This window comes from Homalodisca vitripennis, chromosome X (assembly GCF_021130785.1).
Source record: "Homalodisca vitripennis isolate AUS2020 chromosome X, UT_GWSS_2.1, whole genome shotgun sequence".
NCBI classification, from domain to species: Eukaryota; Metazoa; Arthropoda; class Insecta; order Hemiptera; family Cicadellidae; genus Homalodisca; species Homalodisca vitripennis.
The window spans coordinates 159,088,966-159,115,590 of NC_060215.1; positions in this window are offsets into that span (position 1 = coordinate 159,088,966).

Genomic DNA, 26,625 nt, shown 5'->3' on the forward strand with positions numbered 1-26,625 from the left:
TTTCTTGGTTTCACTCCTACTTAAATGATAGAACTTTCCTAGTTAGTTCCGCTGGCGCCCTGTCAAGACCTTTCACCGCCACTTCTGGTGTCCCTCAGGGGTCACGCCTGGGCCCCTTTCTCTTCAATCTCTATATTAATGACTTGGTCAAGTCATTAAATGTTGACTGCCTAATGTTTGCGGATGATGTCAAGGTCTTCCGTGCTGTTAGGGACCCTTCTGACACTGAGAGACTGCAGATGAACCTATGCTTAATTGAGAACTGGTGCATCACTAACGCTATGAGCATAAATGCCGCCAAATGTTCATTGGTTTCTTTCACTCGCTCTGCCCAACCTCTTGTGGTATCTGACTACGTGCTCAATGGAACTGTACTATCTCGCAGTACAATCGTCCGTGATCTGGGTGTCGTCTTCTCTGCAGATCTTAGCCCTGATAAGCATATTGACTTCATCTGCGGCAAAGCCCTACGAATGCTCAACTTCATACTAAGAGCTTCAAGGAGTGGTCTTGGCATTGTGGCGTTGAATATCCTATATAAGTCCTTGGTAAGGAGTATACTTGAATACTGTTCTGTTGTCTGGTCTCCTTATCAGCACAATCACATTGAACGTCTGGACAGGATCCAGCGACGCTTCGTCCGAGCTGTCGGTGTTAGGCTGGGTCACAACTATTTTTATGTACCCATTGATCTAGTTGAGGCCTCTCTTGGACTTCTCCCTCTGTCTACTAGAAGGCAACAGGCTGATGCTCTTTTCCTATGGAGAGTTATTCGTGGCACGGTCGATTGTCCTGACCTACTCTGTCGCATTGATCTACGAGCTTCAAGACTGACCCGCTCATGTAACCTGTTTTTTGGTCGGTCGCACCCCACCAACTACATCATGCACGGCCCTCTTCCACGTTTGCATCGACTGGGCAACCAGCTGTGTCGCCAGTTCGACTTCTTTGATGACAGCCAATCTTTGATCATAGGAGTCTTCCAGAGTCGGGTTCCCCGGTGAATGTTTGTTTTCCGGAATGGAGTTCTTCTAAATAAATAAATATATTATATCTCGAGCTTACTTATTGTTTTATGTTTATGTATGTTATCGTTGTTTCTTGTCATTGTTATGTTAGCTATTGCTATTATTGTTAAACTGTTATTGTTATTATTTATACTGCTTTCCTCGTATTACCTCTATTTATTGAATTGTTGATTTAGATTATTAGTTTGCCTATTGAATTGCTTATTGTTGGTTGACAAAAAAAAAAAAAAAATGATTGCTTGGTTATTGAATTATTGTTTTAGTTTATTAAGTTTGTTTATTGATTTAGCTTGTTGTTGGTTGACGTGCTTGCTATATTTTATTGTTTTGTTCTTTATTGATACCTTTGTATTGTTTTTCTATAATTTGTATTGTCATCTTGATATCCTTATCTGTAAAATGATGTATTACCGTTGATAAATAAATAAATAAATTTACAACAAAAATAGAATAGATATACTACAATAATGGATTATAATGGAATAGAATGTAGATTTACTAAATTTTAATTTTTATTAAAATGTAGTTGCAATATTTTTTTGATACTTATTGCATGATCAAAACTAACACACCATGTTTTATTGTAAATTTGTTCGATTATGCTGTTTGTCTTGAATTAATTAATTTCTATTATTCTTATAAAAATGGTTGTCCGTTGATCTATTACGTACACAACCTTCTGCAGTTGTTAATCTAATTAAAGTTGGCACCACTGTATAACCTCTCGTAAGAGAAAGTGCGAGTGGATTGTTAAACTGTTGCAAAATTGCTCTAGGCTAGAAAAACAGAAAAAGCGCATTGCTCTCGGAAACAAACATGTAATATGAAATTTATGATGAAATTAATCCACAAGAGGAGGTGTAGTTTCAATGATTTTTATAAAGTGGATAGGTGGGATTTTGTGGAATATCTTTAATGGATGATTTTTATTTCATTATTTGTTTACGTATTATTCCATTCCGATTTACTTTTGTAAAAATTAAATAAAAAATATATATGCATAAGTAATTTCTTCTGTTGTAAGTAAATAAAAGTAAAGTTTTTCCAGGCAGTTATATTAGCTATTCATTTAAAATACCTATTCCAATAATATACACTATATGATTCAATTTGTTATTTTATTTTACATTAGTCGATAACCGACATTGGAGAAAGTAAACTTGGATTATATAAATAAACTTTTTACAAATGTGATAATTATCCTACATCCAATAAAAGACTGAAGGCGAAGGTGTTCACATTGCTATCAACTTTGCAATTCCCAACTTCAAGTTAGATTCCTTCTTCTCCGATACGGAAAGTTTATTTCCAAAACAAGTTTCTCTTTAGAAGGGATTAATTATTGGTGATTTATATATATACCTGGGCCATTCTCAAAGCCTTGCTGATTTTTACCAAATATATCTTTGACAAAAAAGTTGTTTTTAATTTTTTGATTTTTATTTATTTTGGTTTATTGTATCTTTTACTTTATTTTTGTACACAAGGTTCCAACATTGTGTTGTATTAAGTGCTTGTTTAAAGAGATTTTTCCTCAAGGAGAGTAACAAATCTCACGACCGTCACAGTGCTTTTAAAATGATTTTTTCATATGTAAAAATACTCTAATTACAATTATTGTTTAATGATTCATAAAACCTACCTATAACAATTTCAAAATCATGAAAATACATTTATAGATTTATATTAAAGTAATTTTTTTATGTGATGTTGTTGCAAACATAGTATCATTCCCAGAAAAAAAGTACAATTTTGAGTATTTCCATAGTATTTGATGACTAACTTCAAACCTAACATTTTTTTTTAAGACAACCCATAATGAGTACTATTCAAATATAGAGGTTTTTAAATAAAAAGAAATGGACTGGTCATGATTTAAATTTTTATTTGGCGTGTGACGGTTGTGAGGTAAGTGTGACGGTTGTGAGTGTTTCCTGATGCTTGTGAAAAAATGCAATTTTTCGTTAAAACTAAACTTTGAACTATAATATCATCGATGGTACTCAATTTTCTGTATTATTTATAATTTTTTGTTATTAGTTTTATTATATTTTTCCCAGTTTTTTTACAGAAGAGGAAAATTACACACAGATTTGGATTTATTAGTTTATTATAAATTAATGCAAAAATTGTACTGAAACAAAACCTAGAGTAGTTTTTTATAACATAATAAACCTAAAGAAAAAAAATTTAAAACATGGTTATAGAACAAAACAAAATTAAAATGAAACAGAATTTTAGAATACGATCAAACTGTGAAACTTTACTGGAGCTATGTTGATAGACTATTTATTTCACGTTTGAAGTTATATCAAGGTCTTTAAAGGAAAAGATTCCTCTGTGTGATGTGACCTCTGTTAAAACTTGAATTATATATTTGAGTTGGACTGAGGCGATGTCCTCGGCATCAGAGAAAATAAATTTTCCACCAGTTGTTTTTCTCAAAAATGTCACCTCGCAGTCACCATCAGCATACATTTTCATCACTTGTCCAATATAATGGGTAACAGTCTTTTTGTTACAAAATCCCACTAGAACAAAGTCACCATCGGAAAGATCGTTGACAACACTTTCTGGTTGATTAGGAGAAGTAGGGCTAGTAGAATTGTCCAACGTTTCATCTTCATCCGAGCTATATACTTGATGATATATATTCATTCGAGACTGTATTTTTTGGATTGTAGACCACCTAAATCTTTAGTTAAGGAATAAAATAAAATTTATTGTTTATTTACGATTCAACCTTATTAAACGTAAGAAATATTTTTTTTAAAAATTTAATCATAGTATTAAATCATACAGTACATATATTATCATTTTCTGTTTAGCTGAAAAATATTTTTATTTCATTACACTGAGATATTAAGATGAAATTAAACTGTAACAAACAATATTAGTTATAAGAAAAATATCAGTTTAAAATATATTTCCAAAAAAAAAGACATGTGAAATATTTATGAATGAAGATATTAAATAAATAGTTTAAAATGATACTAGTAGACGGCGTAGAAGAGTTGATATCAGCATTCAATAAGTTGTGGTCATATGTTGTTTGATGGGTACACATTGTCTTGTTTCTGCAGTTTATGCACGACAAAAATCTACAGTTCAGCTTTTTTGGACCATCTTGAGAATTCCAGACAACCTGGTGAAGCATCATTGTATTCTTGATCGGCAGCAAATTTAAGTGTTTTTTTAAAATATCATCGACTTCTATCATACTGGCTCCTTCAACTTGTAAAATAAGTTGTCTCATGTTGCCTACAGAGGCCAAGAACTGCTCAATGTTTGCTACATCTTTTCCCAGACGAACTGCAGAGTCAGCTGTTCTTTTTACAGTACCGCCAACACCGTCAGCAATGCTTTTTCCGTGTCCAGCCTCACTGAAATAGTAAGAAGCTATTTGGAACCCAAACAATTCCATAAAATGACAAAACAAGAAAATGTTACTCTTATTCCTGTACTGTTTTGTAGGTCCATCGCTCATGATGTGTACCCTAGTAACGTTCTCGTGATCTTCTTTTATCTTCCTAAATATAGGGAAAAGGTGAGCCCAAATTGCAGCTGCATCATGACGATTACATAAAGAGACTGTGCAAAATGTCCTGATTTTGATTACAGAGCTATCTTCACACATGGTTTTAGCTAGGTAAGCACCTGTATGAAGGGCAAGCTGTTCATTCGAAGCTCCGAAATGACGACTTTGAATTTCACTTGAGTATTTCAGCTGGTAGTTTTCAGAAAAATCTACCACGATGAATACTTCATCATCATTCAAATTAGTTCTCACGTACTTTGAAAATGCACTTGCTTTGGTTATGCACTCTAAACTTATGTTTCATGAAAAATACTATCTGAGAACATAACTTGTCTTTCAAAGTTTGTAATGTACATACGACTTTGACTTTCTTAGTACCTTTCACAAGTCTTGTCTGTCCATTTTTAACTCGTTCCTCTGGAATTGTTTTCCATTCATAGTGGTATGTAATTGAATCCAATGGTACATTACAGCTTTCATTGAATAAAATCATGCTCGACTTGCACATCGTACATTCCCTATACATGCAAGTTTTCTTGGTCACATCACAGCAAAGGCTACTCACTAAATCGTTCAAATTAACATGTTCTATAACTTTATATTGTTTACATTTTTGAAATATGAATGAAAAGTTTTCATGGTATTTGCACATGCAGGTATCTCGCTTGTTAGTAGGTCTATTAACTACCCAAAAAGGTTTTAGTCTGCAAAAATGTGGATATGAAATCTTGGCGCCCTGGGTAGAAACAAACTTTTTGTGAAGAGCCAACATGGAATCCGTTAGGTATCTTAATTGCTTTTTAATTTTTTTTTCTAGTAATGGTATCTTTGCGTCCAGGAGTATAGAAAGAATGTTCATCATCAATAAAGAATTTTGCACTAAAACCTTGATGTTATGTGAATTTGCAATACGTTTTTTATTTCCAGGCTCTTGTAACTGAGTACTCTTAACTGCCATATCGTTACCTACATTTTCACTGATGACTTTTGATTCTTGTTTGAATACGACTCTAGAATGTTTTTTCTTCCACTTTTCAGCCTTTTTCTTTTGATGTTTCAATTGTTTTTCCAATTGCTTTATCTTTTTCCTGTATTTGTCTCTACTTTTTCGAAGTCTTTTTTCTGCTATCATTTTCATTGCTTCATTGGTTTTCAAAAACAGGTTCAATGTGTAAGTCTGTAGCTGCAGACGGTGAATTTGGTGGAGATTGTTCATCAACAAAGTTCTCAATTCGTTGCTGCTGAAGTTTATTTTTTGCGTGTTTATGGTAACGCTTTCTCCATTCAGCTCTTTGTTTTCTCTTTCCACGTTCACTCAAGTCATTAATACTAGGAATCTTCTTTTCCTACTGCGTTTCTTTTTCTTTTTCTTTCATCGTAGCGTATTTTTCAGGATCTTCACGAAGCCTCTCTCGTTGTTTCTTTTTCTCTCAGCTGCAGCTTTTCTTTTGTCACTAGGGGGTGCCATCTTTTTTTATTTCCATTACTTAGTGGTCTATTCATTTCTTTCAAGTATAATAGTTATGTTCTGTAAAACCAATTAAATAAAAGAAATTGCTCTAAATCTAATAATAAATGAAAATAATTTAACTATTCTTTACGTGTTGAAATCTCAAATTTGTATTTTAATTTTTGTAAAAATTATGTATTATAGTATAATTAAGTTTTAGATATATTTTTTTATTCCTAATATTTAATAAGGAAACGTAATTTATCATAAAATATATTATACAAGCAACATATATTATCATAAACTCTTTATCACTCACGACCGGCTAGATCTGCTCACGACCGTCACTTTCTGGGTGTGACGGTCTTGTGACGGTCGTGAGTGTGACGGTTGTGAGGACCGCATGGTTTATTATTTTTTGTAGGCACACCGAAAAATAACCTCAATCGCCATTCCAACAACCACTTGTGTGAAGCAATACACACACAGTTTATTAAAGTTAAAACTTTGTAATTCTTTATTGACACTTAAAAATAGCATGACGGTCGTGAGTAATAAAGGTTACGTAGGCATGAATACTTACATAAATGATGGAAATACTGGAGAACTTCAAACAAAATCACCACAATTACAGACCATGCGTCGTTCAAACACTTCCACTATTCCATCCAGCTTGGATATAAAACTACTAGTGACATCTGGCATCAGTTATGAAAACTAAAAGTTACTGTGACTGTCGTGAGTTTAAACTTGAGGACAGATTAAAAATGCTGCTTTTTACCAACTTTTACTTTAAGAAAAATACATCGAATGAAATAATAATAATACAAAATGCATTCTTTATTGAATCAAGACAACAAATAATTTTTATTCCGAAAAAAGGCTGAAAAAAAAATTTAGTTCAAAACGGCATTCTTAGCTGGGGACAAAGGACGGTCGTGAGTTCAACCATAGTTTTAAGGAAAGGAAATGTGGAAATAAACATAAATTATGACCTTTAAAAATAATATCTATTAAAAAACATATTTTACTACGCATTCACAAAAAAATTGGGTTTTTATATTTTTAAAAATGCTTTAAAACTAAAAAGGACAGTAAAAAACCACCGCTATGAGAATTGCCCACCTGTTCAGCATTATGATGTCTTTAAATGGATGAAAGTTTCTCCGATGGTATATGTGTCACTATATCAAACCCTCTACCTTGTTCAAAATAGTGTGACACAAAGTGATTAGTTTAGTATCTCATGTTAGCAACCAATGTATACAATGTCTGCACAAGGTTTTCTGTGTTATGATGTAGATTGTTCTATAATATTACTCATATGCTTGTAAATATATTTAAATGGTGCCTGCCGTATTCAATGGAGAAATAACTAAAAGAAAATAAAAATTAACTCTCTATACTATATTTCTGACATTTTTCCAACATGTTTTAAATACTTTCATTTTCTTTATTTACTATTCAATTACTTTAAAGGCCTTTTATAATTTAAACAATTTAAATAAAACTATTAAAATTCTTCATTAAAATATCACGTATATAATATGGCATGATTTAGCCCATGGTGTCACAAACATTCATAATATTTTTATTACAACATGCTTGTATTATGTAATATAAAAATGTCACAATAAATTAATTATACCGTACGCTATTCAGGATGGGTTTGTAGGTTTCAGTGACTGTACGAATGCCGTAAGAAGGTGTAGAAGGAACATTTGCATACTTGACCAGCGGAATCGTAAAACCTTGTTCACAAATTCAAAGTACTCTCCCTGAAGGCTTGGCCCTAAATAAATATATAAACTAAGAATCTTAACATCTTGTAATATTATTCTAAAACTTTAATTTGAGTTAAAATAATGTATTCCATATTAATAGTTTTGTTTTAAAAATAAAGTAAATACAAGGTCGTGTATTTACAAAGTTATAAAATAAGCAAAGAAAAAGTATGTATATGTAATTAAAGTTTAAACTATTTATAAATCTGCTGTATATTTAGTTTGAAAGTTCAATGTGTAGAAAAATGTCCTTCATCAACCTACTTAAATTTAAAATAGTTGCCACAAATCTGCTGAATTGAATCTTCTGTGGTACATTAGGGAAGAATAGCTATGGTGCTATAGATCATTATAGACTAAAAGGTTTTATTAAAGAAAGGAAATTATGTTATTTTAGGTTATTAATTCGTTTGTATTTGAGAAACTTCGCAATATTGCTTGATTTACTATGAGCGGTACATTTGTTCATACAAAAGTTTTATAATTAGTCTATTCTACGTGGTTACTGAAACCACTATTAAACTTTAATAAACCTATATATGTATAGGTTTCCACTTTAAAAATACAACCAAACTAAACATTAAGGACAAAGGTCTATGATTATGGAAGGATTCTTGTGTTAGGGTTGCTAATAATGCTATAAAGAAGGAATAATTTTCATCATATATCTATAGAGGTTTTATATCGTTAGTCATAGATTATTAAACAGTGATGTGTACTTATGACTATAACGAGCCTAGTAAAATATAAGACTAAAAAATGCAAGTTTTGCTTCATGCTGCAGCCAGTTTTATAAGTGTAATATTGGAAAGGTAACACATTGCTTACTTCCGTCGTCTGTATTCAGTTGTCAGTTTTATTCTTGACAGTTTGCGAATTCATTATAACCAACAGTTTGGACAGACAGACGCTTTATTCACATAGCGACCAATACGACCGGACATTGGAAGAAAATAACGAAAAAGCTTTCCGTTTTTATGCTATCCCAGTGTAATCATAAATCGCTTTTGAAAAATCGTACTTTGGAAATTTTTTTTCTATTAAATTATGCTACAAATCCCCCTACATTGTTTCAATAGTTGGATTTAATATAATTGGTTGTAAACATTTATATTACTAAGCTACAACCAATTACACTATACTTTAGTTTCATCTACTTATCTAATAGTAAGTAACATGAACAATTATCACGCCATATTTATTATAGCGATTTCTCTAACGAAAATTACATCATTGTGGATTAATAGACAATATATTACAGAAATGGATATATTATATTTGATAAAATTAGAATATTATGTTAAATCCATTTACACAAATAAATTATTAATAACAAATAAGAAGTACTATATTTACTAAAAAAAGGCTAAAGGTCCTGAAAAAAAAATATTTATATACTGATGATGGTTATCAGGAACAATTACAATTTTTGTAGATTCCAATCTTCTTTTGAACTTTAATAATAAACTTTTAAAAACTCTGTTCCTGCAGAGATACCACATTCGGTGTTCTGCAATATTCTAGGGTACTCCTAAGTGGGAGGTGTATGGTTTCCCCAAAAACTTTCAAAAACCCAGTTCCCGTGGGTACCCAGGAGTTTATGAATTTGATGAATTCCAAACATTTTATATGACCATTGAGAACTGTAAATACGAAAAGTGTATCTTGTAAAGTTTATCAAAAAAAATGGAGTCCCACAAGAACACTAACTTCATTTTACAGAATTAAATGGTGCATTGCTACAACTCTTAACAATATTTCTTGTATTTTATGCGATTCAGTCATGTATCTTACTTGGTAGGTAATCGATACAACAGAAGCAACCTTAAGTGTTTTCCTGAATAATTCGTAACAGATTATGTTTAACTTGTTGATCTTTGATTCTATAAGTTGCCTAATCGTGAAGTCCATGAGACTGTTGGCACAATTTCAGACATGTTGTATGTGATTTTCTACAAGGATGTTGTCAGTGAGGACTACACCTAAATTCTAATGGAATTGATTCTTTGTATCTAAATGCCTTGAAATCTGATAGCCATTTCATGACTGTCTCAATTTTCTTGTGCAAGATACGATACTAAACTTGGTTGTGTTGATGGTCATAAAGTTTAAGCAGATTTATTTTCCCAAATCCAATAATCCAACTGAAGGTCAATATAGTTTTTTATCTTTATGACTTTCATAAAGAGCTTCATATCATCTGCAACCATTAAAACTTTTCAGTTTATATTTTATATAATTTTTATTTTATTTTAGCCGCTTCTCTTTAATTCGTTTAGCATAGTGCAGAGGTTTTTTTTTTATCAAAAGCTTTTGAACACTCAATAGAATAAGTCCATTTGGTTTCCTTTCATAGTAGTTGAAAATTTATGTTGACTCTTGATGGCGACTCTCTGGGGTTCGACTTTAACAAAATTCTAACGGCTTTCTTTTGAGATCTAAAACTCTTTGAAACATGTTTTTGGAACAACTGTCCCACAATATCAAGCCGTAAGACAGGTATGGATGTATAAGACCAAAGTAGACCAGTTTTAAAACATCCAAGGAACAACAATTTGCAAGGTTGCGCAGGACATAAATGACCTCTAAGAGGCAACCTTAGAGCAAACGCTCTCAACTTGGGTGTTCCATGTCAGCCCTCGGTCAAGGTACATTCCAAGGAACTTGGTGGATTCAGCTTCATCCAGAAGAACGTCGTCCACCATCACCGCGGGCCAGAGCTCTTGCTCGTCATGCTGCCGAAGACAGACGTTCATGACGTTTGATTTTAAACTGTGTGTTTTCAAATTGATTCTGTAAAAATACTCGATACATGAATGAATTTCAATGAAAGACTTTATTTTAAGATCGTGTTTTCATTTTGATCTGATGCAGAGAGTCGTGTCGTCAGCATATTGAATCACTTTTCTATACTGGATTGATGAGTTCAACCTGTTGAAATATATCAGGAAAAGGACTGGCCCCAGTCCCCAGTCCATAGTATCCCTGGGGGACACCATAAGGCATTTTTACCTTCTCTGATAGAGCACTCCCAATCTGCACGCACTGCCCCCTATCTTCCAGATAAGACGAGAGCCACTTATGCGGCAGCATTATGTGAATCATTGTTGCAAAGTAAAGTAGAGGTAACAGAAAATAAGATATTGGGGGCTAAAAAACCATGCAATAATGGTTTTATTTGCTCAAAAAGTAAGAGAAGAAATCATATTTTTAGAATAGTTAAGAAACACTCACATAATGAAAAACTGATTCAGTATTACTTAAAATATATAAAAAAATTGCAGAAAGAAATAAAGGAACGACATGAGAATTTTTTAAGAATAAATTTGATAGCTGTAACGGTAATTATTCTAAAGCTACATGGAAAGTGTTAAATGAAATAACTGGTAAAATTAGGTATTCTAATCAAGCAGTAACACTAGAAATTAATAACATACCTGTTGTTGATTTCTTATCTGTGGCAAACTGTTTCAATTAATATTTTTTAAATATAGATAGTCAGTAATCTAGATTTACATAATACTCAACCTCAACAATTGTCTTTAATGCACTATAAGAATCAAATTTTTATTATTCCAGTTGTACCTGAAGAATTGTCAAGTGTAATTAAATCTTTAAAAAATAACACATCACCTGGATTGGATGGTCTCAGTTCATTCGTGCTAAAAATAATTTCCTAAAATCATTGATGTCCGGTTATACATAATTAATTTAAGTTTTAGTAGTCGACTCTTTCCAACACAAAATTAAAAAATGCAGTTGTTATATCAGTTTTCAAAAGTAGGTGTGGATTAAAAAGCAGCCATTAACGCCCAATTTTCTTACTTTCATGCCTCTTGAAGATCTTTGAGAAACTAATTAAAAACAGAAATTGTTAAATTTTTTGAAATGACAGAGTTTTTTAGTAATAACCAGTTTGGTTTCAGATCTGGAATGAATACGAATGCTCTTTAAAATTTTATGGTAAATGTAAATGATGCTTTGAATTAAGGGAAATGTCCTTGATAAAAAAAAACTTTTGACATTGTTGATCACAAAATTTTATTAGAAAAAATTTATCAATGTGGAGTGTGAGGTGTTGCCTATAAATGGTTTGAGAGTTATCTGCAAGATAGGAGGCAATGTGTTAGGATAAATTCTGTTTTAAGAGATACGGGAACAATAAAGCAAGGTGTACCTCAGGGATCTGTCTTGGGCGCAATATTATTTATCATATATGTAAATGATTTATGTAATGACAGGTTTCGAGGAAATATAACTTCTTTTGCTAGTAACACAGCACTATGTTAGATTACTTCAAATTGGAATAATATTAATTCAGGTATGGAAAATGACCTGGAGGCACTTCAGTGGTGGTTTAGTATGATCCAAATGCTGCTAAGTGCAGAAAAAACCAAATATATCAATTTTAGTCTAAGGAAAGATATCTATTTTGATGCTCAAATATATTATAAATGTTCAGATTGTCTTGGTGTTCAAACAGTGTGGAAGACAAATAAGTGTGCGGTAGTAGAAAGAACCTCAGGTATTCAGTATTTAGGAATTCATGTTAACAGGGAGGTAAATTGGAAAGTTCATGTCAATAATCTGAATAATAAAATCAATAACGCCTTAAGATGATTTCTTTTCCTGAACACTATATTCAATGAAAGGGTTTTGCGTATGTTAGGCTATATTTTTCTTTAATACAGAGCCGAATTGAATATGGAATCACCTTTTGGGGCAGCACTTGGGACACTTACTTAAACATAATATATTGTCAACAGAAACATGTAGTCAGATTAATTTTAGATAAAAAAGATTGAACGTTCTCGTCCACTTTTTGTTAAACTGAAAATTTTGCCAGTTAGGTATATTTTTGTTTCCACAGTTTTAAATTTTTAAATATTTTTTTGTAAAAGTGGTAACATGCCACAGAATTCGTTAGATTATAAACAGAAATTAAGATCAGCGAATCACTTTCCAATACCAAAACCAAATAACACTTAATTTACAAAAACTTTGAATTTTATAGCACCAAGAATATTTAATAGACTACGTAATGATATCAATCTCCTATTAGGAAAAGTGCCTTGGAGGCCCTAAATTTTCTTATTTTGCTCTTATATATAAAAATATAATTGAACAATTTCATTGACTTGTATGTGAGAATTTTGAGCCGGGGCTCAGTTTGGACAATTTATTTTTGTCTATTATTTTCCCACCTCGGCCACTCTTGTCAGTAGGTGGGGGAGTCACTCCGTCAGAGTATTGATTTCCTGCCTGGTTGGACTGATTAGTTGAGGTCAGCTGGTTGACCTTGACTAGTTTACCGACCAGCTGTTCAACGGCACCGGCACCGGCGACTGTTCGGAGCGGTCAGACACGTTCGGAGAAGCTACTGCGTTGCTGTCTGTTCACTGCTCGTCCCGTTCCACATGGCTGGCTAATTCTACTACTTTCGGCAGGTAATTGTCTTTTTCACTCTATTTACTTAATTAGATGGCGGTTTTCTCTCCCACCCAGACATATATTATCGTAGATTAGTTATAAGTAGTTTATATATATTATTTTGTAACTGGTGTTCCTCGTGTACGTGTTCGTGTCGCTAAGTGTTCGTTCCTGTCTTTCGTACGTTCTAAAATTTGTTAATTTATTTACTATGCAAGTTAAGTTTTTTTTATTTTTGCTCTAGTGCTTTCTAACTGATCCGCTCGGCGAACGGAAATTATTTATTCCGTGTACACACTTTGTCTCTTTTAGTGTAAGCGAGACGGTACAGACTTTGCAAATTTTTGTTACCTCGTGTTTTGTGTTGCGTGCAAAATTGGGTGGCAACATTCATGATTTCAATTTTATTATTTAATTATTGCCTTTATAGTAGCGTGAACTGATTAGAATTTAATTATTGTTATTTGGGAAATAATGTATTGTTATTATTTGTAATTTATATAATTATTATTAGGCCTACCTTACAATTAATATTTAATAGCAAAATGTAAATTATTATAATATTATAATAGAATGATTAAAATCCAGCGAATTATAGTTACAAGTAATTGTTATCACGCTAATTCATTAAGTATGGCTGTCCTAGCCTATAAGTAAATGTTTATATATTTGAAAATTTGTTTTGTACATAAAATTTAAATATTTTATATATACTTTGTGGCAAACATAATTAAGTTTTATTATTTCTCGGGTTATACTAATATTTTTCTAAATATCTACTGGTTATGTTGGGATTCTATAGGGTCCCCGTGAGTGCCGTCAGCGGGACTGATGCGGCGAGTCTGCCCACAGCACTGAAGCCAACTGAATGCCCGCGCCCTGCCAGCGCTATTAGACCGGCATCCAACCGGAGTGTAGTGCTCCCATTCATTTCTTCTGGAACAAGCTTGGATCAAAAATTTTTTTTACTTCTTATACTGAACTTGCGAGGACTGGGGTGCAGGGAGCGCTGCCAGATGTTAGATCTGGAGGAGGGCCAGTACCTAGCCAGTATTTATTTAGTTAGTTACATGACCTGAAGGGGAGGATTTCATCTTTAATTCGGATTCGTGGAGGCAACTAAGCCCCCGCCTCCTTCGAAAATTGGCTTTAAATATATATATTTTTTTAATTTTCGGCTACAAACTTGAAACAAAATTACTTTTCAAAAATAGTGGGCCTAGAAATTCTACAACCTTTTTCCTCCCCTCAGTTCATAAAAAAATTACCTGTTAAAAATTTTATATTTACTACCGCCGTACCTGAAATTGTTATTTACTCGTATATATCAAATTTCTATATTATATTATATTATTTATTTATTATGTTATTGTCTATATTGGAATTTTATCTGTTGTTATTTAGTTCTTAAGTTACACGGTGCACCGTGGTGCTGAAGTAATTGTATTTTGCATGGAAATGTTTGCCACCTATTAATTATAATTCTTGTACTCGAAATCTTGTCTCTCTTTATCTCTCTTCCCACTAGTGGCATGTGATTTTTTTTGGTTTGCTCCGAGTTTGGGAGGGGCGCGCTTCTCAGACCTCCTGTCTTTTTCGCTAACTCGGGACAAAATGGTAGCAGAGCGTGGTTACGTGTTTTTACCCTCTGCGGGCCCGGGGTTTTGTTTTGCCACTGGTGGTGAGAGGGATGAATTGGATTTGTTGGATTGTGACTTCCTGCGCCTGTGCCGTCTCGCTGTGCCATTTTTTTCGCCGATCTACAGGAAGTGCGTGAACTTGTTTATTTATTTTCTGATTATTGTTACTTGTGTGTTTTTGTTATACTTTGTCATCGTTGTTTTTTTTCTGGTTTTGTTCTGGTACGGCGTAGTGTTTTGCTGTGGTATTTTTGGTTTCGCTGCCGTGTTTCGTGGACGACAGGAATTCTGGGGACCCTGCTGAGAGTGTTGTCTCACTAAGTGTTTCTCTTGTCGCCTTACTAATTTTGATTTGTTAGTTGTTGACTTCGAGTCAGTGTGTTGCTTGTTAGTCTGTGTCTTCTATTTATTTATCATGCCTGTCTCTCTGGTGCCTGAATACTTGTTGAAGGAGGATCTCCATTTTGAGTTGTTGGCTCGTGGGCTTACTCCGGGTTCCGACTGCGAGTCCATGCGGAAGCAACTGCGGGATAACATGGACCTGGACACTACCTGGCCTAGAGATTTGGCGTTCCAGAAGCAGAGGCCTATTTTGGAGGCTAAGTTTGAGACTTTTGAAAATAGTCAGGAGGACTGGTTGGAGTCGCCGCCTACTGGCCGAGAGAGGGCTAGGTATTTGTCCCGGCTTACCCATCTACATATGAGGCTGTCGCTACTTAGATCCAAGCTTACCAGTTCTGGTGATAGGGAGTGGTTGGAGGAACGCATCACCTTGGTGGACAGCCTGCTGACTGTACTCGAGAGGGACGAGGGAGCAAAGGCTCCTGAAAAAACCTTGTCTGCGGTTGACTCTGCTGCGGCTGTTAAGGGTGAATGCCGGATCCCTGGGTCAGTTGTTGCAGACTTTTATGTGGGCGTGGCGTCGGGGGTGTCTGGTGTGGACGGGACCCTGCCTGCTGGATCTGGAGGATTGGGAGCTGTGATGACGGGATCCTTTGTTCAGTATCACAAGCTCCCAAACCCACTTACCCCGTTGCTGCAGCGACTACCAACGGTGGATGGTCTGGATACTGAAGCTTTGCTGCGGTTTCTATCTGAGATCCTGCGACTGCATGACTTGCCTGGTCTTCAGGGAGCGAGCTTCCTGCATGTCATCTCTCCGTTTTGTAGGCCACCTTTGGGTGACTGTCTGGTTCGAGTTCTCCAGAGGGGTGGTACCCTGGATGATTTTCATAGGGAGGCATTGGATTTCTTTGTTCCTGGTCCGTTGAGGGAACGTCTCCGTGTGGAGAAATTCTTTAGGCCTCAGGGCAACGGAGAGAGTTTGGCTAAGTTTGTGGCCGAGGTGAGGGACACTGATAGGGTTTTAAGGCTCGATATCCCCGAAAGTACTGTGGTCACCACCATTCTTGAGGGTCTCAATCCTGAAGAGAGATCCCGTCTGGTTTTTGCTGGTCGCCCTTCCACCTTTTCTGAACTGGACCGTCTGTGCATTGCTTCGCGCAGTGTGCAGTTTGCTGACCGGCAGAGGGCGGAGAGGAACAATCATCGTTCCATCCAGCCCTCCAGGGCTGTCACGGCCGTACAGAATCCCGTGGATGGGCCACACCACTCAGGTGGGCTTCGTCTACCCATCTGCTATGCCTGTGGTGAACGAGGTCATACTCGTCGGGAGTGTCCTAGGAGATATCGCACTGGTCCAAAAAACTAGATCGAAGGGGGTTTTATCTGAAGTTCCCCCGAGGTCTAAGAAAAAATTTCAAAAAAATAGTACCTGTGCGAAAAATTTGATTAATAGTTTGGACACTACGAGCCTAGCAGAAAAGGGAAACCTACGGCTTAGGACAGCATTTTCGGTGTGCCCTTATATCAATATCTTAGTGGGAGACTCAGTGCATAAGGCCCTAGTTGATTCCGGGTCAGCCTGTAGCCTCATCTCTTCCCGTTTTTTTGAAGCCATTTCAAGGTTGGGTTTGGTGAAGCACACCGAGGAGTCTTCTTTAACTTGCTGGACTGCTTCTAATTCCCCTCTTCCAATTTCGAGGAAGGCTTCAATCAAGTTTAAGGTTGAATGTTTTTCATGGGTGTGGAGCTTCCTTGTGGCCCAGGACCTGAGCATGGACTGTATTTTGGGGGCGAATTTTATTCAAAGGACTGGTTTGGTGCTGGATATTCAGGCGGGCCAGTCTTATTTCAAATTCAATCGGCAAGTGCCAGTCCCCTTTTCTGATAAATTCAAATCGACACCGCAGGTTGGTGAGGTGGAGTGTGAGGAAGGTTCTGCCCCTGGGGACCCGTTCGGTCACTTGGATGAGGAGCAAGCTGGGGTTCTCCGTGAGCTTTGCTCAGGATTTCCGGATGTCCTCACACCCAAGCTCGGTTCTACCCATCTTATTGAATATGAAATTCGTCTGACTGACACTCAGCCAGTACGCTCCCACCCATACAAGTTGGCTCCTCCAAAGATGGAGGTTATGCGTGGTATCATCAAGGATCTCTTGGATCAAGGAGTTATTGAGCCCTCAAACTCATCGTATGCCAGTCCAGCGTTCTTGGTTCCAAAGCCTAATGGAAAACATCGTATGGTGGTTGACCTAAGAAAACTTAATGCCAAAATTGAAATAGACTCAGTGCCTCTCCCCGATCTCCATTCTGCTTTTGACTGGTTCGGTAAGGCCAAATTTTTCACTATATTTGATTTGAACCAAGCATATCATCAGATTCCGTTGAAGAAGGAATCACGTCCTCTCACGGCCTTCTGTGTTCCGTGGAATTTGTATCAGTACCGATCTGTGCCTATGGGGCTAGCTGTGGGGGCCCAAACGTTAACTAGGTTGCTTGACTCCATCTTCCACGATGTGAAGTTCAGGTATGTCTTTAATTATCTTGATGACCTTCTGGTCTACAGTGAGTCTTTCACGGAACACGTTAAACATCTTGAGGAGGTATTGGTTAGGTTAGGTAGGGCTGGCCTTACAGTCAATCCGGAGAAGGTGTCTTACGCCAAGTCTGAAATATCGTTTCTTGGTCACCTCGTGTCGTCTAGGGGTGTATCTATAGACCCTGCCAGGACCCAAGGCTTTCGGGATTTTCCTCCTCCGAAGGATGCCAAGGGTGTTGCCAGATTCATCGGCATGGTTAATTTCTACCGTAGGTTTATTCCTGACTTGGCCGAGGTGGCCGCCCCTCTGAACGCTTTAAGAAGGAAAGACGCAAAGTTCGTTTGGGGTGAAGATCAAGAACGTGCTTTTCAACTGCTTAGGGAGGCCATTATCCAACCTCCTGTGCTGCGAATACCGGACTTTAGTAGGCCCTTCATCTTGCAGACTGACTCCTCATCCTGTGCTGTAGGAGCTGTGCTTTCTCAAGAATTCGACGGCGCTCGGCAACCTATAGCTTTTGCATCTAGGACTTTGACCCTTCAGGAAAAGAAATCTTCTATTTATGAGCTGGAGTGTCTGGCGGTCGTTTTCGGCATGGATAAGTTTCGGAGGTTCCTAGAGCATTCCGAATTTCTGCTGGAAACTGACAATCAGGCTCTTTCCTGGCTATTGGCCCATCCTCGACAACTCTGGAAGATTGGTCGCTGGGTTGTCAAAATTGCGGCCTTTAAATTCAGGGTGCAGCACATTCGCGGCACCCAAAACGTCGTCGCCGATGCTCTTTCTAGAATGTATCATCTACCCAGCGATCCTGTTGATTCTCAAGCACCGTTGTGTGGGACTGTGATGTTGGATTTCCCTGCTGCCTTTGAGAGTTTTGGCTCTCACCAACTTCAAGACCCCGAGTTGTCAAACATCATTGGTGAGCTCCAGGAGGGAGAAGCCCACTCTCCTTACTTCTTGTCCAAGGGTGTCCTCTGCTGTCGTGCCCGACGCGGAGGTGGTCCCAAGATTGTTCTGCCGAGTGCCCTCATACCGATGGTCTTTTCCTATTTTCATGTTTCTCCCGTGGGCGGTCATTTAGGGATTCACAAGACCATCGCTAAAATCAGAGATAAGTTCATCTGGAAGAGTATGGACAGAGACATTGCTGGTAGAGTACGAGCTTGTCATCTTTGCTCGGTCAGTAAACCAGCACAAAATACAAAGTTAGGACTTCTTTCCTCCGAGGTGGCGGAGCGGCCTCTTGAAAAGGTGTTCATTGACTATGTGGGACCCTTTCCCCGTAGCAAGTCAGGGAACACCTCCCTGCTGGTAGCTGTGGATGCTTTCTCTAAGTTTTGCTGGTTGATTCCTCTTAGGAGTGCCACGGCGTCGCTCACCGTCAAGGCACTCAAGTCCCGCCTTCTACAGAATTTTGGAGTGCCCGCCACCTTCGTCTCGGATAACGGCACACAATTCGTGTCGAGGGAGTTTCATCGCTTCTGTTTTGGGCATGGTATCAAACATGTTACGACATCTCCTTACTACCCCCAGCCTTCTCATGCTGAGCGGTTCAACCGCAATCTCAGAGCCGCCCTCATCGCTTATCACGCTGAGAAACAAACTACCTGGGATGAAAACCTGAGCTGGCTTCAGTTAGCCTTCAATTCTGCTCTTCACGAGAGTCATGATTCCACGCCTTTTCAGGTCATGTTTAGTCGTCCTCCTTCTGATCCCTTGTCTAATCTCTGGAGTCTGGATAGTCTTCTACCAGTGCCTGGTACTCCCAATGTGAGTGAAACTTGGGAGGCAGTCAGGGTTAAGCTCCTACAGTCTAGGGAAAGGGTGAGGAGAAAATTCAATAAGGGACGTATTGCTAACCCCTTCCAGGTGGGGGATCTTGTCTTTTGTAAGGCCCATCCGGTCAGTTCGGCCGTGGATAAACGGGCAGCCAAACTTTGCTATCGGTGGACAGGTCCTCACCGGATTCTTCGTTTTCTCTCCCCAGTTACTGCTGAGTTGGTTGATCCCGTATCGGGGAGGTTGTGGCAAAAGGCCCACGTTTCTCATCTGAAGGCCTTCCGTGGTGATACCTCTGGTCATGCTCTGGATACTGGTGCGGCTGCGGGGGTGTCCGGGGACTGATCACCCCTGGTTTTCTCTGTAGTGTCGTTTTACTCTCTTTCTCTTTTCTTCTTTCTCCAAAAGAGGCGCCTCTCAACATTTCAGGAGGATCGTGTTTTGTCTGCCTCCTGCTCAGGACTTCGTTTCCTGTTAGGGTTCTCGACTTCCCGTATCCTGTGCCAGAGCTTGTTGGTTCTTCTTTCAGTGGGGGAGAGGTTTTGTTTGGGGTTGCACCCTTTTTAGTGGGGGAGGTTGAGCCGGGGCTCAGTTTGGACAATTTATTTTTGTCTATTATTTTCCCACCTCGGCCACTCTTGTCAGTCGGTGGGGGAGTCACTCCGTCAGAGTATTGATTTTCTGCCTGGTTGGACTGATTGGTTGAGGTCAGCTGGTTGACCTTGACTAGTTTACCGACCAGCTGTTCACCGGCACCGGCACCGGCGACTGTTCGGAGCGGTCAGACACGTTAGGAGAAGCTACTGCGTTACTGTCTGTTCACTGCTCGTCCCGTTCCACATGGCTGGCTAATTCTACTACTTTCGGCAGGTAATTGTCTTTTTCACTTTCTTTACTTAATTAGATGGCGGTTTTCTCTCCCACCCAGACATATATTATCGTAGATTAGTTATAAGTAGTTTATATATATTATTTTGTAACTGGTGTTCCTCGTGTACGTGTTCGTGTCGCTAAGTGTTCGTTCCTGTCTTTCGTACGTTCTAAAATTTGTTAATTTATTTACTATGCAATTTAAGTTTTTTTTATTTTTGCTCTAGTGCTTTCTAACTGATCCGTTCGGCGAACGGAAATTATTTATTCCGTGTACACACTTTGTCTCTTTTAGTGTAAGCGAGACGGTACAGACTTTGCAAATTTTTGTTACCTCGTGTTTTGTGTTGCGTGCAAAATTGGGTGGCAACATTCATGATTTCAATTTTATTATTTAATTATTGCCTTTATAGTAGCGTGAACTGATTAGAATTTAATTATTGTTATTTGGGAAATAATGTATTGTTATTATTTGTAATTTATATAATTATTATTAGGCCTACCTTACAATTAATATTTAATAGCAAAATGTAAATTATTATAATATTATAATAGAATGATTAAAATCCAGCGAATTATAGTTACAGGTAATTGTTATCACGCTTAATCATTTAGTATGGCTGTCCTAGCCTATAAGTAAATGTTTATATATTTGAAAATTTGTTTTGTACATAAAATTTAAATATTTTATATATACTTTGTGGCAAACATAATTAAGTTTTATTATTTCTCGGGTTATACTAATATTTTTCTAAATATCTACTGGTTATGTTGGGATTCTATAGGGTCCACGTGAGTGCCGTCAGCGGGACTGATGCGGCGAGTCTGCCCACAGCACTGAAGCCAACTGAATGCCCGCGCCCTGCCAGCGCTATTAGACCGGCATCCAACCGGAGTGTAGTGCTTCCATTCATTTCTTCTGGAACAAGGTTGGATCAAAAATGTTTTTTACTTCTTATACTGAACTTGCGAGGACTCGGGTGCAGGGAGCGCTGCCAGATGTTAGATCTGGAGGAGGGCCAGTACCTAGCCAGTATTTATTTAGTTAGTTACATGACCTGAAGGGGAGGATTTCATCTTTAATTCGGATTCGTGGAGGCAACTAAGCCCCCGCCTCCTTCGAAAATTGGCTTTAAATATATATATTTTTTTAATTTTCGGCTACAAACTTGAAACAAAATTACTTTTCAAAAATAGTGGGCCTAGAAATTCTACAACCTTTTTCCTCCCCTCAGTTCATAAAAAAATTACCTGTTAAAAATTTTATATTTACTACCGCCGTACCTGAAATTGTTATTTACTCGTATATATCAAATTTCTATATTATATTATATTATTTATTTATTATGTTATTTATTTCTATTTATTATGTTATTGTCTATATTGGAATTTTATCTGTTGTTATTTAGTTCTTAAGTTACACGGTGCACCGTGGTGCTGAAGTAATTGTATTTTGCATGGAAATGTTTGCCACCTATTAATTATAATTCTTGTACTCGAAATCTTGTCTCTCTTTATCTCTCTCCCCACTAGTGGCATGTGATTTTTTTGGTTTGCTCCGAGTTTGGGAGGGGCGCGCTTCTCAGACCTCCTGTCTTTTTCGCTAACTCGGGACAATATGTGTCAGGGTACATGCATATGCATTTATGTGTGTATATATGCCCATACTTTGTTCAACAATAAAAGCATTAATTGTTAAGTAATTTAAGTTTTGGTTATTCTGTGTATTTAAGATAAAGTTTTAGTTTGTATGTATTTCATATTTTGGTTTTAATTTATGGTCAAGACTTGGCAAAGACATATTATTGATCTAAGTGATTTTATGAAAAGAGTCTTATTTATTTTAAAACTTGTATTGAAGAAACTGTTAAAGTATTTTGCAAATTGAGAAAATAAAGAATTTATTATTTATTAATTTATTATTATTTCCACTGTTAGGGCATATTGATCACGGTGTTATTGCTATACACCGTACACGACCTTTACAAATTTTAGCTAAATTTTGTTAAAACACACTATAAATTTACAGATATTCTAAGCAAATTAAATCATGTCGGGTTTGACGTCATAGTCTTCTAATTAGTTTGAGTAAATTATTACATTTACTACGTTGCGTAGTGGCTGTATAAATTCATGCAATATGTTAATTAATCCTTATGGGTTTTAAAGGCTAGGTAAATGATTATAAGGGATCCTTCAGCGGAGGCTAACTCAAGGCAAAATATGTTTAGCCATTTCAATAAAGTATCATAATATAATTAAAATTACGTAATATGTACTAATACGAAAGCTCTATTAATATTATAAATTAGGTGAAAAGTTAGAAACTGTATTTATTAAGAATAACCTTTTACACTCAATTAAAAATGAATAACAAGTATGTTAAGGCATGATCAAAATGAAATCGCAAAGGAAGTAAAAGGGGTTAACATTTTCATTCCAGTGAGATGGAGGCAAACGTTATTACGTGGTTGCGTTTTGTTAAACTTTAATTTCCACCGATGTTTTTGCGGTTTCGCCTTAATAAGGAAACCACTAGATTAGCTTTTACCTTGAGTTTACGCTCCTTGGTTTTATATTATTACATTTTGTTTTCTCTAGAACCACTGACAACAACCGGAAGTGAAAATACTTATTCAGGCTCACTGTTATACTGAATCATTTATATACAGAATCACGACTACTATTTTTTTTTTTAATGGTAGATGGAAATATGTGTTGAAATATTTTATACATCAAACATTAATATTTTTAGATTAATTACTTGAGAGGGTATCTTCTCAATATGAATTAATCTTAACTCAAAATTTTTAGAATATAACCATCTATTTTTGGTACACAATACGCAAGAAAGCAAAAGACTTGTGGGAGAAATTAAAAGATATTATTTTTGACTGGATTTTTAAATACAAATCATTAAGTATTTTTTACAAGGATCTTATAAACATTGTGTCACTGTTTGCCTGTACATCTGTGCAATAAATCTTGATAGTTTTAATTACAGTAAAGCTAATTTAAATAACAGCTGTTCGAATATCTATCCATAAATTATCATTCCTTGCCCCATTATCATAATTGAGGTGTCTTTGGAGGCAAAATATTATTTAAAAACCTTTTTTGTGTCCCATAAAACGTAGTTTATGGTGGTAAAACAGTAGTTTATTAGATTTTTTATAAAACAGGTATTAAATTTTAATTATTATTTATTTAAACATATTTTTCCTGACATAATATCTTCTGAAATGAACTCTTTCACCAAGTTTTGTAGCAATCGTAAAGATAAAAACAAAGATAAATATTTCAATGAAAAAAACAAAATGGCCTATACTCTTTTTAACTCTTTTTTTAATCATATCATATTACAAATAGTTCAGTTTGCCAATAATAATAGCAATAATAAGATTGGTAAGTTGGTTAAAAGATTTTGAACAATTTAAATTAGTGTAAAACCCTTATCTTTTTTTCTTTCATTTCTGAATAGATATAAATTCTTATATTTTTTTTGCAGAAGTCAAGTGATTGTTTGATTATCGCATCTAAATATAATCTATAGTTAACTTTTAATTTTTATTTTAATTATTTGGCACGATAAGATGTGTTTATTGTTTAAAGTTCATTAATGTGGATAGATTTCACAGGATAACCGGATTTCAGGCATTTCCATCGCTATTCGTTAAAAAATGGAACGAGACAAAAAACTAGAATTGCTCTCTTTTCAAGTGTCATTACTGTAAAATATATAGCTTTTGGTTATATCCCTTTCTTTTGGTTTTCTCCAAACCATCGCTATCATGTTTGTTTTGTTGTTTTATGCTGACATTTAGTGATATTTATATTTTTTGGGGTTTCTTCCGTCTCTCACATTCTCTGGTGCATACAGCAGTGTCATGCCGTGTGTCTGTATTGTATACTGGTTTGTACTTTCCTATCGGTTACTGGCCTTTAATATCCATTATACAGATTATAATAAATTAGATTGTTGGACAGTAAAATAAAACAATCATCACACTAAACATCTCATATTTATACTCACTTCCGGTATGGTTTTGTGATATCTGTTAGACAAATTAATCTGCCTCAGCTATGAAAAAAATCCGCGAGCTGTGTCCCTAAGTAGTTGTATATAGTAAATATTATTAGGCCGAGAACATATTAAATACTGTAATCAACAATAAATTGACTCAGTTCTTACCTTGTTATCCTTGATGATTGCACGTGACTAGTCAATATGCACGTGACTAACCCTTCTGGTACAGTAGTCTTTATTATATTAAGTAGTGTCTCAGCTTCAAGCTTGTTAGTTTGCGTTTGTTTTAGGCGGGTTCGTGGTAAAATTTTCATGGTCAACACTTCGTGGTTATCAAGTTTCATAATAGACTCTTCTTTGTGGCCAACGCCATTTTGTGGTTATCAGCTTTCGTGGACTTTACAATCCATTGAGCTAATATTCTTGATCCAGTTAAGTAAATTATATTTATGTGGAAAATTCTTTTAATTATTTTATAAATAAGGCTGTGTCAGTTATAATACCAGTCAGGAACACTCGTCACAAGTGTAATGAGATTCCAGACTAGTAATAAATTATTATTATCAGTAATTGTAACGTGTCTATAGTAAGGTTATCTTCTATAAACCAATTACAACTATTTTTGTTTTAGTATAAGAGCTATCAATTGTTTTCTGAACTAATAACCCTTCATTTTAAGAATGCACAAGTTCCAATGGAATTCAATAATTAAACTCAGTATAAAATGATAGTAATTTTAATAAAATTTAAAATCAATAATACAGCAACACCAAGCTATCTTTTTTACTTTGAATTTATTCTCAATAATTTCATATTTTTAACCCATCAAAAGTTCACAAGTCCAGTCTTAATATTAACAATCAATCAATCATTCAATAATTGTGTCCTTAAAGTTCTCAGTGCTAATGTTTTCAACACAATCTTAAAATAAAAATCTTCATTCAACTTCAAAATAAAATAATTTTCTTCAAATATAAAATGAAACAAATAATAAAATAAGACTTCTTCTCAAAATAAAAATCCAACAAATTAAGGTAATATTAATATTTAATATATTAACCAAGACAATGTCCAACCAGTTAAACTCAAAATTGTATCAATTTCAAACTACTTATTTTCTGTAAATTTCCAATTTACAAATTATTGAATTATCCAGAATTGTCCGCTTGGCTTTGAATGTTAAATTTAGCAACTTGTTAAAATGTATATAGAATCTCAGTACATTAAATAAATTTTCTTTTTTTTTAGTAGGCTATTCCTGATTAAACCAAATTGAACAGGAAAATATCATCAAGTAATTTTCTATTTCAATATTAAATTCTAACTTTCACAGTACCTCACACATCTGCTGAAGACTTCACCAAGTAACCAAAATGACTATTATAGATTAATTAATTTGAACTTGAGACTTGGAATTTGGAAAAGAAATTTTAATCTTAAACTCAACCTTCTTCCCGAAAAATCAATACGGCAAGAGTAGGCTATCACTTTACACGACTTCTCTCTCTGAGCACACAGCAAAGAATCCCCCGAAAACGTGGTTGAAGCCACCGGAAGGATATAGAAGTCCCTCCCACCATCTAATCAACCTATCATTGCCCAATCAAAATTGAGCAAACACAACGTCTGAATTGGATGGCACCTATCCAACCCAGACCTGTAACCTATGCTTAATACCTACATACAAAAGGAAGCTTCTAGCATTCCTAGAAACCGATTCGACAAGAAATTCAGCACTGCTGGAAGGATCGCAATCTTACAATTCAATTATTATATAAGTTTACAAATCTCTTAATTAAAAATATAAAGATTCCTATAAATAATTAAATAATATAGGATGCATCCTATAGTAATTAAAGTCCAAGATTTAGTTATTAGTGTATGTCCTCCTGTTCTTTGATATAATATAATTGATTTATTTATGTATAAATGTTTTAGCGAGAGTTTCAATTTAGGTAGTTCAACTTCACATAATTTTTAAAAAGATTCCTGTACATTGTCAGCATTATGACTTTGACATTTATTTTTATGTATACAGATAGGAAAAGAGACGTGCCAGAATCTCAGTTGTAAACGCGTAATGTTACCTCATTTGTCAGCTGACTGATCAGTTGTTTCCTTAACACAGTCACACTCATGTCCTGTTCGCTATGTGAGGTCTAGGTTGGTATATATAAATATATTGTGTGCACTT